General features: G+C 36.4%; 1 protein-coding gene across 1 annotated transcript in view; it reads left to right on the top strand.

Annotated features, from left to right (window-relative positions):
- The window catches only part of LOC124402489 (metabotropic glutamate receptor 7-like), a 180918-nt gene that overhangs the window by 85497 nt on the left and 77660 nt on the right, over positions 1–17761 (top strand).

Consider the following 17761-nt stretch of genomic DNA (forward strand, 5'->3'; position numbering starts at 1 on the left):
AATAAATTAACAAAAGGTCATAGTGTGACAATGCAAGTTGTAGGTCTAGTTTATACATGACGTGTGACCACATGTGAGGATGCAAGCTCTATTGTTCACACACTCCCCAGTGTTCCTTTTGTACTTCTGGAGGATTGAAAGAGACACAATTAATGGCATGTCAAAGCTGACACATATTTGATCGTCAGCTTTTCATGTAGAAAATGTTTAATGATTTAATGGCAATTGTTTTAGGGTCACAGATTTATCACTGTGAAACAGCAAGGAAATGCCAAACAAATGGATAAGCACCACTAGTTCCTCCATCTATGTTGTCATCCTAATTGCTGTCATGAGCTCCATCTTGAATGGAAAAAAAATCCGATGAGTGTTTCCTTATCTACAAGAAAATTACAAGACCAAGTCTATTTTTTTTATTAAATTATGAAAGTTGGATAGTGTTAATATTTAAATTCATTTTCATGTATAGAAAGGAAAAGAGAAGACTGGCTATCTATCTATCTATCTATCTATCTATCTATCTATCTATCTATCTATCTATCTATCTATCTATCTATCTATCTATCTATCTATCTATCTAGTTTCAAGTTTACAGACATTTGCACAGGAGCATTGCAGTACATGTTAATTGTAATTCATGTTTGTCATTCATATATATATAGTGAAAGTAAATAAAGAAATTTGTGCATTATATGAATAATATTGCACATTGTGGATGGCAGCCAGTTAACATTTTGTTCTCAAAGTTGATGTGTTTGAAGCAGGAAAAATTGGCGCTCAGTATTTGATATGTATATACATGATTTGACACACACACACACACACACACACACACACACACACACACACACACACACACACTATATATATATATATATATATATATATATATATATATATATATATATATATATATATATATATATATATATATATATATATATATATGAATGATGTGGAGGGATACACAGTGGATGTCTATAATATACCCACACACACTCATAGTTGTCATACTTTGAAAACCGGGACTCTGGAGTTGTCACATGGAAATTCTACCCACTGCATGATTCATGTGACTGCAAAAATCCAATCTGCTTAAATTTAATTGAATGGTTCCTGATTTTATGGGCAATTTTCTTTAATGATTTTACATTATTTTTATTGTTTTTGTTTTACAGCTACACAACATTGTTATGGAGCCCAATAAGTTCTGTGGAGCATAGTATAAAATTTCACCTCCACCATGCCACAACATTTAGAGTGTAGTGCAAGGCAAATCCTATCCCTGTAGACTGCATGCACGGGTTTGTGTGTTCGATCAAGAAAACATGCAGACTTCCCAAAATAAATGTTGTTGCAAATGAAAGATCGATGTTGTTAGTAGTAGTGGGGATATACCAGCAGGATAATCTGGATGTAATTGACTTTTTAATCATTTGAATGATAACCTCCGGATTTAAATGCACTTTTCTTTTCAGCAACATAATGCAAGTCTGAACGTTTAATTACCTCATGAAAACTAAATGGGTCAGATCAAGACGGAAATTGATCGTCGCCTGTCTAGACGACTGTATAGCAGTATAGAATTGTATAAAATTTTTCCTCCCACACGAACATCAACACAAGTTTGTGCTTTCTGATTTCATTTTAATATTTTGTTTTTTACTTGATATTTTTAAAATTGGGGGGAGGGGTCTGGTGGGAATGACTATTATTAATATAATTAATTATTATGTTTATATCATTTACTCTAGAATTAAAGTATTTAATTTAAATAACTATCATAATACAATATTTAAATAATTATTACATTTATGGCATTTTGCAGACAGACTTATTCACTTATAACTGAGCAGTTGAGAGTTAAGGGCCTTGCTTAAGGGCCCAGCAGTGTAAACTTAAAGATGCTGGGATTTGAACTCACGACTTTTCGATAAATTCAACATCTTAACCACTGAGCTACCATTAATTTTTTGTTGTAGTGCAACAGAAACAAAACACTTCAGGACAAGTTACATAATAATCACATAAATATAACTACTACATCATCATCATCATTATAATTTACATTTACCTTTGTGGCATTTAGCAGACGCCTTATCCAGAGCGATGTACCAAAAGTGCTTTGAGTCTCTAGCAATTAATAAATCTACACTGGTATGCCAGATTACGAACTTAAAATAAGTCAGACTACAACTCTTTTTTACAAAGCAAACTTGGAAAGTGCTAATTTAAGTGTCTCAGGAAGAGGTAGGTCTTCAACCGTCACTTAAAGATATCCAGGGTCTTCGTTGTACAAACATCTAGGGGAAGTTCATTCCACCACCTCGGTGCCAGAACAGAGAAGAGCCTTGAAGTATACCTACCTCTTACCCTGAGAGAAGGTGGTACCAGTGTAACAGTGCTGGAGGATCTCAGACAGCGTGGTGCAGTGTGGGGTGTGATGAGGTCTCTGAGGTAAAATGGTACTGGTCCATTTTTGGCCTTGTAGGCAAGCATCAGCGTTTAATTAATCTGATACGTGCAGCTACTGGAAGTCAATGAAGGGAGCGCAGCAGTGGGGTGGTGTGGGAGAACTTGGGCAGATTGAACACAAGTCGTGCAGCTGCGTTTTGGATCATAATAATCATAATAATAACAAAATCAGGTAATAACACTGTTGGCTGCATTGCTGAAAGTTTTTTTTATTGCTTTTTCAGTAGTAAGCATATTTTTAAGAGAAATAAACTAAATTTAGTGGGTTTTTATAGTTGTTTTTGTAAGTTGCAGGATGCTCCACACCACAAACAAGATCCTGCTTCCTTGACAAAAAATAACAACAAAAAAAGTTGAGGAAATAAAACAACAGCAAAAGAGGCAATCAGACAAGCTTGACGTGTTCCTTCCTCCGACAGCAATCCTTCTCTGGATGAAATGGCAGCAGATTTATTGCTTTTTTTTGGCTTTTGCCTATTAGGTTCATAGATTTAAGGTCTAGATGCTTAGAAGCCAGCCACAGAGAGATAATAGTGATACACCAGACTTTTCTGCAATAGGAAACCCTGCAGGCACAGTGTGACCTGTTGCAAAAAAAAAGAGAGAAGAGAAAAAAATCTCCTTCTTTTCTATGTTCCCTCAATAATTCATCACTTCTGGCATAATCAGTGTGTGGCAGCCTGGTCGAGCAGCCATCAGCAAAAGCAGCGGTTCTGACAGCATTCAGCTAGGCTCAGTTTGCAAAGCTGCTTGCTTGTTTCAGTTCAGTTGGTGGGTTTGAACATGTTTGTTTATCCTCCACAAGGTTTATGGGATTGGGACATTTCTTTCGGTTCGCATCCCATGTGACATTTGGATCAGTAACAATTCTACCGCTCATATTTATTATTAATCAATAAATTATTATCTATAAATTATTACAATTTTAATTTCTTAATATCCGTTTCCAATGTTTTGTACAACATTGTAGAGATTGGTAAGAAAAAAACAAGTAGAAGAAAAAAGAGGAGGAGAAAGAAAGATTAAAAAGAAGAGAAGGAAGAAAAAGATGAGGGTGAGAAAGAAGAGAATGAAGAAAGAAAGAAGAATGAAGAGTAGAAGGAAGAAGGAATATAAAGAAATAAAGAAGAAGATGAAGAAGAAAACGAAATGAGAAGGGGATACTGTAAAAAGAAAAGAAAGAAGATGAAAAGAAGAAGAAAACAATCATAAAGAGGCAGAGGAAGAAGAAAATGAAAAGGTTCAACATTAAGAAATAGAGAAAAGGAAGAGGAGGAAGAAGAAAAAAGAGAAGAAAGATTTAAAAAAATATGTAGTTTGAATAAAAACAGAAAAAGATAAAGAATAAAAAGAAAAAAACAGGAGGCCTTTCAGATTCTGTGGGTTTTGTTTAGTGATATGGGACTGATGTTTATTGCCTTATTAAATTCAATAGAGAGAAAGAATAAACTGTGGTAAGGGACTGCTTTTAAACAAGTACTAATCTGTTACATAAACTTACCACAACACATACTAACAAAAACCAATAAGAATTTAGTTGCACTGGCAAATTACTGTGGCATGAAAAGCACTCGGGAAGCAGATTTTTGTCAGGAACTGTTAACATTTAAAGTTAGGTAGAGCATTTCAGCTGCAAGGCCTAAAATTTCAGTTGGGGGCGGGGGGCGAACCAGACATAGTCTCAGATAAATGTTTGTAAGAATCGATTTTTCATTAAATCTTCATTCTATTTAAAATATAAACTAATGAGACATGTGGCTTTTAACCCATTACTTTTCTAGACTCCAGGACTGATTTCATGTATTTATATATTATGAAAAAAATTCAGTTCAGGTTTTTTTTTTTTCACTGTACTTCATCATCTATAACTTTCTATAACTTTTATAAATCTTTTTGAGCAGTATCAACTTTGAATAATAAACAGTAAAGCTCAAAGTGTCTTCTTTTTCAATTTTATATATATTGTATGTAGCCCACTTTTATCAGGAACTGTTAACATTTAAAGTTAGGTAGGGCATTTTCAGCTGCGAGTCCCACAATCTGTGGTGAAGGCTAACAGGTAAATGAACATGGCATAGAAGGAGCATCTTTACTCAGTTGTAAGTGTGTTGAATTAAGATGTTTTGCTTCATTTCTTATTTCTTTGTACAGTAGTAAAAAAAAAGTATGAAAGAAAGAAATCATATGTTCAGGTAAACTCTGCATTTGTTAATTGAGGATCTTGGTTATTACGTTCAGTAGAATGTGGAAACATTTCTGTATATCGCTGTTTGAAAAATAATGTTTTTATTATTTCTGCTGTTAACATGGGGCTGTCACATGCACTGATATACACTAGCGTTTTATGTGGGGGGAAAAAAAACGTCTCTGATACGCTTCCCTGATTCAGCTGACAGAAAGAGAGAGAGAGAGAGAGAGAGAGAGAGAGAGAGAGAGAGAAAGCACTGAAACAGAAACTCTTCAAATCCGACCATATGCCGAGGCCCTGAGATGTACTCTTCCCCTGCTCAATCATATTTCTTTGAAGATGTTTGATAATACCATGGAAAGATTCGGTGCCACCTTCCCTTCTTGTCCACTGTTCCATGTGTCTGATTTTAGAATATGTTAAAGACAAATCTGTAATATCACAGTCTATGTGTATTCCAGTTTTCAGCGCTATTCATAGCTATTTTAAAATATATTTAAAATGATAACATACATGTATAGCGGCAACCTATAACCGCTGAGGGGCGAAGTATCAGGAAAAGCGTTGATGGCACGTTCCACTTGTTCTTTGATCCGATTTATTGACGAGAAGTTCATGTTGTACAGACAGACGAAAAAACACAAACTCATAAACAGAAAAGCATACGATGATGCAAAACCTTAAAGACAAACTTGTTGATTATGCTGAAGTCCATGTAAAGCCACATTAAAATAGACCAATGAAGTTCAACAGAAAGTAAGCCTTCCCGCTTACTTCCCCCCTTTCCCATACACACTACCTAACAGGAAATGGGGTGAGATACTTATGCAGTTAAACCCTGTGAAAGACCATGACCTGGAAATGCATGCCCAAAAAATACAAAATAAAAGTCAAGCATATAGTGCACTTACAATACATATAACACCATGTTGCACTTGTTCTCTACATCTTCAGTGATGTTTTGGGATTGTGTCAGTTTAGACCTTCGTTTTCATGGCATCATCATAGTCGGTTTATTTTCCCCTAACTTTCTCCAACTGTATTAAAGATTTCTTTTACTAAATTCATCGTCAAATTGACATAACATCTGAGCAAAATGAAATATTTTGCCTATGTAAAATCATTTTATGACATTATGACATTATAACACTTCCATGGTGAACGTTTAGATAATAACAGTGATTACAGTTCTGGATTACAGTGTACTCACCTGAAAATGATTTGTATGCCAATTTAATATGGCCTTAATGCTATGACAAGGTGGAAATCCATATTTAAATGTAAATAAATGTGTGATATGGAGCTTATTGCACAGATTTTCCTTCTCTGCTATTGAAGCAGGTGTTCTCTCAAATGTGGACCCACTGTTTAATATGCAATCAAGTTGTTTCCATCAGACATGGATGGAAAAAAAAAGAATGGAAGAAATAAATGTGAACAAACAGTATCATACATAATACATTAATGAGACATCTTGTCAAATGGTCCATGGAAAATAAAATATTGCATATCTAGTAAAATATTGCATATCTAGTAAAATTGTCTAGTAAAATCCCATGCAGAATTAATGGCTTGCGTACTAATGGACTAAAGAATCACGTATTTATAAAGTCTAACATAAGATGTTAGGTCTAACATATAGCATTGCATAGAATTGAGGACATGTATGACCCTTTTACACTCCCAGAACTTTGAAACTCCAGGAAATTAAAGTTTTTACAACTCCTAGAGTGTCAAATAGTACAGGTGGAAAATGTCATGCTTGTAGAGTTTCGTTGGTTCTGTTTATTTATTTTTTCTACACCACATGATGCACCTTTTCAAACTATAACTCAAGGTTACAGAACCTTTATATTTTATAAAATACACATTCATCACAAAGCTACTGTAGCTTGAATTCACATGCACTTATTACCAGTTATTGAAAAATTAATCAAATGTAACTCTGAATCACAGACTGCTGCTAATAAGAATACAACTACTGTAACTGTCGTACGAAATATAATCTTCGCTCCATTTTTAATCTGGTATGATTTACCACAATCCTCTTGGATCTGTAGACACGTGGTCAGTTACATTTGGCGGTAGTGATTCCAGCGTTTCTGCTTGCTTTTCTCCTCCGCAGTCCATTATTTGTTAATGGATGGCCAGGATGACTCCACTGTTGCGATGCTCTTGTCTGTAAACTTACACTTCAGCGTCGCGGACTCATTACACTGCTCTCTTGCAGACAGGCCTATAAAAGATGGGAGCCTGTAAAATTGATTAGCCTGTCAGGCGTTCTTATGGCCAGATCCATGAAGCTCTAATGGCACTAATGCCAGGCTGCATGTGGAGAGATGGGGAGCCGTAGGGGTTTGTGGCTGGAAATTTATTACTGCTGGGCGGTAATTGCAAAATAACATCAGCAGTAAAGGCCTGTGGAAAAAAAAGGGTTGCTCAAAAACGTCATATTGCATTTCAAAGGGTTTCCTTAGATGATAAGATTATCACTCCAGATATTAATACATGGACAATGCTGAACTGTATTATATAATACCTGTTGCATGTAGATGTTTGCTGATGTTACTTTGATGCAGTAATACAATGGCTTAAAACGTTTTAACGATTTCTGCATGGTTTTATTTTTGATCATCCATTTGCAAAACTCATGAGATGTTACCACAAAATTCAACATTAGCTAGCACAGAACCATAGCTGTTTCCCTGTTGGATTTAATAAACTTTCTTTCGGCTTCTCCCATTAGGGGTCGCCACAGCGGATAATCCACATGTTCGATTTGGCATATGTTTTTACGCTGGATGCCCTTCCTAACACAACCCTCCCCATTTATCCGGGCTTGGGACTGGCACTAAGGCTTGTGCAACCCTAATGGCTGGGTTCCCTGACCGGGGATCGAACCCGGGTTGCAGCGGTGAAAGCGCGCATCCTAACCACTAGACCACCAGGGACCTCCCTGTTGGATTTAATACTCCAGCAAAATGTTTTAATGTTAACCAGTTTGCTAGTAAACATCAATATACCATATGGACTTAAGTTTGTGGACACCAGCCTATAAAATTCATGCTTCTTGAACATCCCATTTCACATTATGTCAACATTTGCTGTTATAATAACCTTGACTCTTCTGGGTAGATGCTCCACTAGATTTTGAGTGTGCTTTTACACACAACATGACTAGTGGGTTTCAGTGAACAGTTTATATTAGAAAGCTTGGTAGCAAACTTGCATTCTGATTACAAACAACAACATAGCTTATAGCTAGCTGTCTTGATAGACAGCTACTGGTAAACCTGGCTACTGGTTCTAATCTATACTTAATTTGTTGTTTGCTAATCAGTTTGGGAAGTTGGATACTAATAATTTAAACGATCTATTAGAAGTTAGACAAAAATGTGTGTTGACAGTGGGGCCATTAGGGCCAGAAAAACCTTCTCTGTTGGCTTAAGAATCACTTACTAAGGTTTTAATAAATGTTATGCCTGGTCGGTGTACACACACAAAAAAAATATATATTACCTTGGAGGATCTATACAAATCATGTGTTGACGGGGTCTGTTTTTTTGTAAGGCTTTCACAGTCAGCACCTGTAGGCTTTTTTAGTCTACACTCCATGTTGCTTTAAGCCGTTGCTTTAACCAATCAAACTGCAATTTGGCGACTTTAAGGCTCCCTTGAAGATAAAGATGATGGCATTTTAACATCCTCTGATTGGATGGTCTGTGCGCACACTAGACGAATCTCGCAACATTGACAAGCCGGTCTCTACAAGAAAAGCTGGACATTGTGAGGAATGGTCAAAACAGTTCAGAACAGTTCTTAAGCTTTTTTATTAACCATTTATACTTTTGTGTTTTTCTACTTGTAGATTTTCCACAAAATGCACAGAAAACTCCTTTCTCATATATTTGTATGCTTCTGCTAGGGATGATGTATCTGTGAAAGTAGTCCTGTTGAACTGTGTTCGTTGGGTTTTTACTTTAGTAATGGCATTCATTCTTGCTGCTAGAGATACCTGTCTATAATGCAGTGCTTTTTGTATGATGGTTTCTATAGCTGTGGTATCATAATAGGATTGATTCAGGCAAAAAAAACACTGCAAGTGTGAAATGCACGACCCGCCACTGAGTGTTGACGTCATATATACACAATGGCACTTCTTTGCCAAATGTTATAAGAGAATGTGTGATAATGTGTTCTCATGTTCAGTTTCTCTAACAAAATACCTGCAATTGAAGAAGATTACTACATCCTACTTACGGTACATAACTAAGTGTTAATCAATTATGGATCAATTATGTGACCTAAGATCAGTAACATTTTTTACTCTTAAAATCATTTTGTATTTTGGCGATGCAAACTCAGGTGAACTAAATATATTTTTTGATAAACACAATGCTAAGGTCAGGCTTATACATTTCTTTACCCTGTGGTAATATTGTATTTTTTATCATAGGACTCTCTTGATCCAAATTTTTATTGAATGTTCCTTATACTGTAACAAATGTGAGCCTAAGGCAGTAGAGCATACATCAGAAAGCCTTTTTATGATATAGGATTCATGGTAGTGGTGAGTCTGTGTCTGAGTAGAGGTCAAAATAATTGAAAAGAAGATATAACAGAAGGATTTTCTGTTACACGTATTAGCCTGACTGTCCTCAGACTACCAGAAACACAGCTTTGAATAACCTCCTTGGCTCTCAGCTGCTCAGCTCTATGCTTGAACTGAAAGCATAAAACCATCTGCCAAAATAAATACAAATGAGCATGACAAGAGTAACTAGGAAACCAAGTACACTAAGCAAACTAGAATTAGAAGAACAGGACAAGACACACAAATTACTCTGTCTACACTGTAACATAGCAGTTTTGACAGTTAAGTTGGGTAATGAGATAGAAGAAGACCAGTGATGAGGGAACGGGTGCAAACATTAATTATTGGGCATGTAATACTTATTAGAGAAGGGAGAGAAAGAAAAAAATTGGCAGCATCGAAGAAGGAAGGGTGCAGGACCTAATGGACCATTGAGACTCTGTAGCTGACACTTTGGGTATCATTGGTATCAATGCAATATAATGCCACATTAGAGAGGAATTCACAGACAGACAGACAGACAGACAGACAGACAGACAGATAGCTAGATAGCTAGATAGCTAGCTAGATAGATAGATAGATAGATAGATAGATAGATAGATAGATAGATAGATAGATAGATAGATAGATAGATAGATAGATAGATAAGCCTAGTGATGACTAGCAGAGAAAGTATCCTGGATTACTGAACCATTGAAAAGTGAGTAAAGTCAATGTGGGTTCAGTTAAAAAAATCTATAATTGCAAATGTACTGTAGGAAACATGTAATAAGAGGGGAAAAATAGGGTCAAGCTCTTGCACAGGAACCAACAATCTATCTTGGTCCATCATCTTTTTCCAACCTTCCGAACACTAGCAAAGAAAACCCTTTAAACCACCACTCATCAGTTTCAGGTTCTTTTAAGATTTCTTCAGATTTCTTTTCTTCCTTTCATTGTACACTTCAAGTGTGTCCTAAGGTCAGTCCCGTGATGGTGCTGGCTTTTTTAATTAGCTTCTCACAACAGACTATTGAATAAAAGAGAGTGCTTGCTGTTGCAGACAGATGGAATAAAGCCTGAAGAAAGAGCTTGCTTTGAGCTTTTCTGTAGATGAGATCAGTGCATTTAATCAGCTTCAGTACACAGTATAACCTGTTCAATATAAACCTTAGGATGTATTGCAGCCTTTAAATTATATTTTACCATCATTTATATTTGCCATGACTCAGAATCAAATGTGACTTTAAAAAAACTACTTACTAACTTACTTTACCAGCAACTCTGAAAACATCTGACTAACTATGTGTAAAAGAAGCAATGGGTCATGCAGTTATCTTCAATGATGCATTTACAATTATGGCATTTAGCAGATGCTAAAAGCGATTAACAACTGAGCAGTTGAAGGTTAAGGGCCTTGCTCAAGGTCCCAGAAGTGAAACCTTGGTGATGCTGGGATTTGAACTTCTGGCCATCTGACCCAGCATCTAATGCTTAACCATTAATTTATAACCTCCCTTTTGGAGTTTAACCACTAAACTACCACCGCCCACTACCACTTAATGGCACATATCAAGTAGTCCAATTCTAAATCTAATCAAACATCCCAAATTGTATTAGTTTCCTATCATAAAATTCACCACATTTCTTTCTCATAGCTTACCCAGACTAACTATTAATCTTTACAAAAAAAGTGTAATTTTTCATTTATTTACAGCCTTGCATTTATTTATAATTACAATCAGTTACATTCTGGCATTCTTAATGTTTTAGAATGTCTACAAGACAAATCAGTTACTGCAATTACTGACATTTTAAGAAGCTATAAACAAATTCTATCACCAGTCTGTATTTGTTCTGCCTTCACATATTTCGTTAATAAGATGCATTAAAAAAAATAAAAAAAAACAGAGCAATGAAACACCACTATTCTAAAGACTTTCTAGTGGGTGGAAAAGTTTTAAACATTCAAGAGACTTTTTCTCCCTATGTTAACATTTATACCATCCAAATCCATGTAAATATGTTAATAGAAACATAAATGAACATTTACATAAACATGTTATATAAATTACAGCCAGTAGGGTCAGATTTACTGTTATTGAATATTTCAGATTTAGATTTCCACAGATTTAAGAATTCAGCAGCAGTGTGGTAAATATGGAGAGCTTTTCCAAGTATGTATTTAAAGTGTAAAGTGTTGTTTTTTTTTTCGCTACTGAATAAAAGGTTGGGAAAAAATGCGGCAAAATTTTTTGGTCCTTTTTATTTTTTAATTTGAGACTTTTCCTTGCTATATCAACATTTACACTATCCAAGTTCATGTAAATATTTTAATAGAAACATTAAAGCACATTTATATAAATTGTTATTTGATTTACAGCCAATACAGACAGTTACTACTGTTAGAGAATATTTTCACCAGCTTCTGTCTAATCAGATTTAAGAATTCAGTAGCATTATGGTAAATAGTAAAAACCACTAAATCACTTTAAACATTCCACATTTCACCTGTACACCATTTTCAAGCCTTCATAGATTTTGCTGTGTACCTATAAAACTTTATTGTTGTTCAAGATTTGCAACTTAATTCATCTGACTGCCATCAACAGTCTAGGAGGAATGCTGTCTGGTATGATGATAGATATAATAATTTAAAAAGAGAAAAAATGTTAATGTTAATCCAATAGAGCCGTATTTTTCATCTTTAAATTTGGTCTTTTCTAAACAAAGCTGAGGATCTGTAATGAGCTGAGAGCAATTTATTGAGCACAGTCTGCCTACAGTCAGAAATGAGTCCTATTGAATTCTAATACAGCAGTGAGTCAGTCTTTTAAATGAATGCAGTGAAGCTGGAGACATGATGAGAAAAATATAATCAGAATGCTGTTTGCTGTATACTTAATATAAGGTATATAATTTACTGGCTATAAGAGGATATTAAATAGGTGTGAAAATGTTTATCTCTTACCCAAAATGGACACAATTCTGATAATATTTTTTTAAATAAATATTTAAAATAAAATATGTGAACGGAGAGTTAAATATTGATTATTATTCATTTATTTTGACAAATGATTGAAAAATGATTGATAGTAAATGAAAAATGCAAGTTTCTTGGTCATTTTCTATGCACAAGATAAGCCAGATCAGTTACATGCTTTCCAAAGTAATCTATTAAACTGCCAGTGTACAGACTTTCTGGTGATGGTTGTGGACAGTCGCTGTTAAATCAAATAGGATAAGAATAAAACTGACACAAAGTTCTGAGGTCTTGAAACATTTCTCTGGGTTATTGATGAGAAGGCCAGGGGTTCAAGCCCACATATCGCCAAGCTGCCACTTCTGGGGTTGTTGAGTAAGCCCCTTTACCCTCTGTGCTCCCCGGGTGGTGTATCTTTTCTGAACCCAGCTTTCTAACATCACTGGGAAATGCAATGAAAGAATTTCGCTGGTCTATAATGTACATGTGACAAGTAATATGCCCCTGTACCTTTTATTTTACCCCTTTCTGATTTCTTCCTATTACATGTTGCATGTTTATCCATTTTAAATAATCTTTGAAAACCTTAATTCATTCTACCCATTGCCTTTTATTTTATTTAGCTGACGCAAAGCCAAAGTCACCTGCGCTGTGCCGGAACCTTCTTTGGATGAATAGATACAGTCGGGTAATTAGCAGTGTCATTGTACTCATGAATGTGTTTCTTCAAGCGAAAGACAAAAGGAGATCTGTTGTCTTGTCTAGTCATTAGCCAGACTCTCTACATCCATCCCTTTCCTTTTTCCCCCTCGCATCACACGCTGTTCCAGATGAAAGCAACAACGATCTGATTGCAATGTTAAGGCTCATGGAACTGACGTAACTAACGATTTGTGTCACCCCACCCACCCCCAAACCCCCACCGCAGTGCTTTCTGAGATCAGCCTACAGTTCTGTCTACGCCTACTTTGGCCCCCACAAGCCTCCGAATGCCTGAAACTGATAATCATTCCATCAGGACGTGCCCAAAGTGCTCGACAGAGTGCATAATTGCAGAATTAACCTGCAGCATTTGAAGGCTCGTTGTCGGTGTCATCGTTTTAACACATTATTTTCTCCCCCCTAGTGTAAAAGATAATAAGCAAAGATGGTTTTTACTTAAGTTAGCCGTGTGCGAGCTTGACTGATTCTGAGAAAACAACCAGCTTCCTCCAAGTAAGCCGAATAAATAATCTCTGGTGATTTAGGGATGTTCAGAAACTAGCTGAGTGTGACCGTTAGATATGAGAGTTTAGTGACACATCCTATTAGTTTGGTGACTGATGTGTAAAATAACCATTTATTATTAAAAGTTGCAAAAAATAATGAGATATGTCTGCATGCTCCTACAGTGTATATTTTGTATTATTTTATTTTTGTATATGGCTCTCTACCAAAACTGAGCAATGCCATACTTTACACCAGTCAGGTGGCTGTAGTTAGAAGTAATGTTGGCCTTAAATCTGGCAAGCAACAAACAAATCTATAAAAAAAAAATAGTTTGGCTTATACATAGTCAAGGACAGACAGTAGGCCAGGTGATTCACAAACAGGATATGAGAGGTGATGTAAAAACACACAAATTCAGGAAAAACAGCCCAGATGAAAAACAATGGGTGAGAATACTAATACGAAAACTTTGCGACACCTGACTTTTCCCAAACTGTTACCACAAAGTTGGAGGCACACATAGGAAAGGATGTCTCTGGATGTGATAGCGTTACATTTTCTCTTCACTTAAACTAGGAGACCCAAACCTGTTCCAGCATGACAGTGCCTCGTGCACAAAGTGTGCTACATTAACATATGGTTTTAATGGGTTGGAGTGGAAGATCCTGAATGGCCTGCTATAGAGCTCTGACCTCAATCCTATTGAACACCTTTGGAATGAATTGAAACTCATTGCTCCCCAGACCCCCTCACCTCACCTGCATCAGTAACTGACTTTACTAACACTCTTGATGCTAAATAAATCTCCCCAATTATACTCCAAAATCTAGTGGAACATCTTCCTAGAAGAGTGGAGGTTACTATAACAACAAATGTGGAATTTGATGTTTAGTAGGCATATATGAATCTTATGGGAAGGTGTCTACAAACCTTTGTCCATATTGTGTATATCAGATGCAAAAACACAGAGTTAAACAAATACTTCACAAAAGGGGAGGTGTGTGTACATAAACTTCACATTTATGGCATTTGACAAACACCCTTAAGCAAGCGACTCAAAGCGATTTATCTTATTCATATAACTAAGCAGTTATGTATTGAAGGCCTTGCTCAGGGGCTCAAGAGTGACAGTTTGGTGTGGCTTGGCTTTGATCTCACAACTTTCAGATCCCAGGTCCAATGCCTTAATCTCTAACCTACCCTACAACTTAACAGTGCTGTCGTATAAAGATTTGATACAGTTGGAATTTCTATTGTGGGACCGGGTTTCAGGAGGGATTTTCAGTTCAGACCTCCTTCTGACAGGAAGTGAAGACATGCCTTCTTTGTTGAGAATGACATGCACAAAAAAACCATACCTTTTTTACTGGAACTGACAAATTATAGAAAGTCCATGACTCTCCACTTGTCTTTGTTGCCACTATTGGGCAAAGATGCTCCACCTCCTTTATTAAGACTAATAATACAGAAGACCTGGTCTCGCTCTGACTAAGACTGACAGGCAGAAAAGCCATGCCTCAGCAAATACTCCCACACAAATGGAGTTTATCGAGATATCTTTAACTTTTCCATAACTTGACACTGTATGTTGTTCCAGATTTGCAACTGAATGTTAAAAATGATGATTTCAGCTGTGTATTTTTTCATTTTATGGCTTCTGACAAGAAAATAATTACTCAATTCCAGTAAAACTCACAATATTGAACAACCCTATGGAATGATTCACTGTTGAGGCCACTTGTCCTTTTCAAAGGACTGTGTGTGTAATTGTGTATCGGCTTCCTTTCCTCCCTGCATGTGAAAGTCCTTCATCATCCGCAATCGAGGAGACTATTCATGGAAAGCCTTGGCATTGACCGGTGTCTGGCGGTCATTTGCCCTGCTTTTGCCATTTGGCCCTGAAGTTCATCTCCTGAAAACAGACCCAATACTTCCCCCCCCAATGCTTTTAATTTTTCTCTCTTTCCTTTAGAGCTGTGGTTCAGACACTCTGTGCCAAGGTCAGTGTGCTGTTGTCATAAAAAAAAAGCCCTGACATCAGACGTAGCAAAGGATTTAATGGCACAGCCAGCCCGGGGAATGAGTGGCTCTATAATCCAAAGACAGACAGTCTAGTATTTGTCACAAATAAATGAATGGTCCCAGGATGTGAAACGGATTATTAATCTTGTGACATTTTGCAAGAAGGAACCCTTGAGTCATACCTGCGCTGCTGATGTTCCCCTGCTCGGTGTCGTTTGCTCCCTTGAAAAATAGATAGCAGGTAGCATTAGTATAATGCAGCAAACATCTGACGCAAAGGCATAATTCATTTTTCAGGATATTGCACTGTGTGGAATGAAACAACAGTATTGATAAATGGGAAATTGGGTATAGTGGGATTTGGTTGTGTGTTAAGTGCAAAGCGAAGAGTATGATATCTACTTTTTGTGCATGAAACAGAATGTGGCTGAAATGTGATGAACAGCTTGTGATGGATGACATTTGTGCAGTTTGGAAAAAATCATATGTTTATAATAGCAAATGGGCCTCTCCTAATTCATCATTTAATCTCATCACCTGATTTAAACATCATAAATGGCATTTAAACAGGCTTATAATGATATTTTTACTTAACTAATTAACACTGGGGAATTTATCAGTTAATAATTCAGTTCTTGACTTTTACTGTTTGTGCTTTTCTGCGTTTCGATGATGACATGGTGCTGCAGGAACATTGTGGACATTTTGATAACTGGTATCTGCTCACAACCTGGATGAGGCTAAAGTCCATTATATTGTGGCATCCAGGGCCTCAATTAAAGCTTGACATTCATTCATTCATTCATTCATTCATTCATTCATTCATTGAACGAAGAGGAATAAGTTATCTCAATGCAGAATGCAGAATTGCTAATGGGTCCATCCCGCCCTGCAAACATACTTCCTAATCCATTAGTTCTTAAATGCCTGTTCAGAAAGCTTGTTGCATTCAGTAAACCACTGAAACAGGGGTCAAACATCCAATTCAGTTTTTCTTCTGCAACACATTAAATTTGAAAAGAGATCATTTCTGTGACCCACAGACTAATATTTACGGTTATTTACTTTCCCTTATTTTAATAACATTTCAAGCTTATTGATAGAGCTTTCTCAAGGGAATCCTAAACCTCCCATTTAGTTTCAGCTTTGTGCAACGCTTTGTCTTGGTGCTTTGTCTTTGTCATTCCTGACACCTCTTAGCTCCCAAACAAGGTGTTTGAATTGTGTAGGAATCTTGTTTTCAAGCAGGCTATGCATGTCTTCCCTCAGGAGCTTCTCCACTAGTGAACTTCATTTGCTCCATGCACAGCCTCCCTCTTTACCTCCTTTTCATTTTTAACACCAGAGACGCTCGTTCTTACTTTTCGACTGATGCAATTCTCTGCTCGTTCGTGGCTGCCGAATTTAAACGTCTGCTGTTTGCAACAAATGTCGGTGTTAAGAAACACAACACGGGAGCGCAAAGAGAAAGAAGAACAAAAGAACAGTTTGAAATGTGCCTCACGATTTGGTTAGCAAATTGGTGAACCTGCATGACTTTGTTTATTTCGCCTTGAGTCAGCTTGCGTGCCTTAGTTTATTTTCAAATGTTCTCACACATCTTCTGCTTTTTTATTACGTTTTTTTTTTACTCCTGTGGTTTTACAAGTTTTCCACTTGTGTACAATATTATTTTCTGCATTACCTCAGGGCTCTATATTACTTCTATATGGCTTTTATTGCAAAATTATAACTACATATAACGTTTGTGGACAGCAACCAAGATTTATATGCACTTTTCCACTCTTCTGGGAAGATCTTCTAGTAGATTTAAGTGTGCTTGTAGAGATTTGTGCTCATTCAAACCACAAAGATGTTAGCAAAGTCAGGTATTGATATAGGGGCAAGGAAGCCTGGGGTGCAGTCAATGTTCAAGTTCATCCCTAAGGTGTTTAATAGGGTTGAGGTCTAGCAAGCTACATACAATTTTCCACTTTAAACCATGTAAAGTATATGTTAATGGAACTTGTTTTGTGTACAGGAGCATCGTCCTGCTGGAACAGGTTTGGGTCTCCTTGTTCAAGTAAAGGGAAAATTGAATTTCACCACATCCAAAGAGCATCCTATGCAATTGTATGCCTCCAATGATTTTGCCCATATAGTTTATTAAGTTAAAGAGATAACTAGCAAGTAAGATAATATACACGAGTCACATATATTTAAGTATAATATATATAAATCACGAGTAGCAGTTCATTGTTCGGCATTTCATTAGTACATTACATTAGCATTACCCTAACATAACATTTAAAATCTCTTAATGGATGCATGC

The sequence above is a fragment of the Silurus meridionalis genome, chromosome 19 (assembly GCF_014805685.1).
Source record: "Silurus meridionalis isolate SWU-2019-XX chromosome 19, ASM1480568v1, whole genome shotgun sequence".
Classification (NCBI taxonomy): Eukaryota; Metazoa; Chordata; class Actinopteri; order Siluriformes; family Siluridae; genus Silurus; species Silurus meridionalis.